The sequence below is a fragment of the Mus musculus genome, chromosome 6, assembly GCF_000001635.26.
Source record: "Mus musculus strain C57BL/6J chromosome 6, GRCm38.p6 C57BL/6J".
NCBI classification, from domain to species: Eukaryota; Metazoa; Chordata; class Mammalia; order Rodentia; family Muridae; genus Mus; species Mus musculus.
Genome location: NC_000072.6, coordinates 123,954,209 through 123,956,099, shown reverse-complemented (window position 1 = coordinate 123,956,099; position 1,891 = coordinate 123,954,209). Strand labels below are relative to the sequence as shown.

The 1,891-nt window shown below is 38.0% G+C and overlaps 1 pseudogene; it reads right to left on the bottom strand.

Moving 5' to 3' along the window:
• Positions 1-1,110: 1,110 nt before the first annotated feature.
• On the bottom strand, positions 1,111-1,217 carry Gm22763 (annotated as a pseudogene).
• Between the last annotated feature and the right edge of the window lie 674 nt (positions 1,218-1,891).

Here is a 1,891-nt window from a genome sequence, read left to right as displayed (position 1 = left end):
AGCAATGTGCAGGGCTGTGAGTGATATGCAGGATGCTCTGCCCACTGTCCTCTGAATGCCTTGCTCTCACTTCTTCCTAAAAGTGATTCTAATTGCCAAGCCTCCCCAGAGCACAGCAGCAATGTCCTATCATTTTTTGTATCTTTACTTTACATGTAACATCCATGTCAAAACACATGTTTTGTCATGAGCATTTTATTCTCCTGAATGAAATCTTTACTTACTAAAGGCTATTGAAAATAATGTCCTTTGCTTTTTTTTGGTAGCAAACTAGTGGTAACCCAGACTACTTCCTGAGTGCAGGGCTTGAAGACAAGCACTACCAAGTCCTTGTTCTTTATACCTTATTTTAAAAAGTAATTTTGTATTGATTCTTTGTGGATTTCACATCATAATCCCCAATCCCACTCATTTTTCTATCCCCTTGAGTCCACACTCTACCCTTGCAATCTCCTCATGCTCCAAACAAAAACAAAAACAAAACAAAAACAAAAACAAAAAAAAAACAAAAACAAAAACAAAAAAAACAAACAAACAAACAAAAAATACCACCTCCTGTTGTGGAAGTTGTAATGTGTCACAGTGAGTACCATAGTGCACCTTTATGTCCACACCTTTTTACTTGTCAGTGTTCATTGCACTGACTTGATGGTCTGCTCTGAGCCTCTGGCTGCTGCTACTCTATCAAAACTGGAACCTCATTGGGACTCCTCTCGATTTCCTGTTGTTGTCCAGTGTCATGAGATTCTGTAGTTTAGGATATGTAGGAACAGCTCCTTCATGTAATTCATGTAGTTCATGGTATGGTAGAGGTGGGAGTGAGCAAATTCTTCACTGAATCTGAGTGTGAAAATGATCTGAGATGTTCATCCTACCAGCTTTCTTGTTTCATGTCCTGTGGCCAGCTTAACAGCAACGCCCCAGGCTAGCTTCCTGTTCAGGCCCAGTGGCACCAGTCTGGTGATCATCTTTGTCTCCTTGCTTACCTGGATTATGTATTTCAGTCCTAGAAAGAGTTCTTCAAGTTGCTCTCTTACTTCTGGTCCTGAGAGATATTGCGATCTCTGTAGCACTGTACTTGTGGTCTCTCAACCTCTCCTTTTTTTGAGGAGTATTAGGCTACTAATCATTGGTCAGAACACTGAAGGTAGTCATTGCCTCTCCTCTCTGTCACCTACTGACACAACAGCCACACCTGCATCCCGTCTAGGAGCAATTCTTGCTCTGCACTCTGATAAACATCAAATACTACCATTTTCTCAGAGAAGCAATACATTGATAGATAATAAGACAAGAAAATATGTCTACCTCATACTCTCTAGGCATACCATCTCTTTAAAATGCCTTTAGTTTTATCTAATGTGCTTTGGGAATCCTTCCCTCTTCTCCTTAAAGCAGTAGTTTCTGTGCCATCAACAGAAGGCTTGGTGTTTCCAAGACTATGAGACTGAATCTCTTTTACTTCATAGTCTAACATCTACCATGTATTGAAGTACATTGTCTTAAACTTTGGTACTTATAAATTTCAAAATCTGGAACAACAATTTTGTGCTATGCCTTAAATATTAATTTTGAAAAATCAAGTTGCAATTATGCATGTTTATGTTTATTGAAAATCAGGATTTTAATTGGTTAATATAATTCCAGTTTACTAAATAATTCTGAGAAAAATATTTCTATCATCACCATGCATTTAACACATTTTTGTGTTGGGAATAGAAGATAAAGCCTTATATTTGCTAGGTATATGCTCTAGACTCAGCTGTATCCACAGATCATGCACTTATCACCATAAAAAGGTTTCATTGCATTTCTTACATGAACTAAATTTAATCATGCTTACCGTATACACTTTCAAATAGATTCAAGTCTCGGTTCTACAGACCACTGG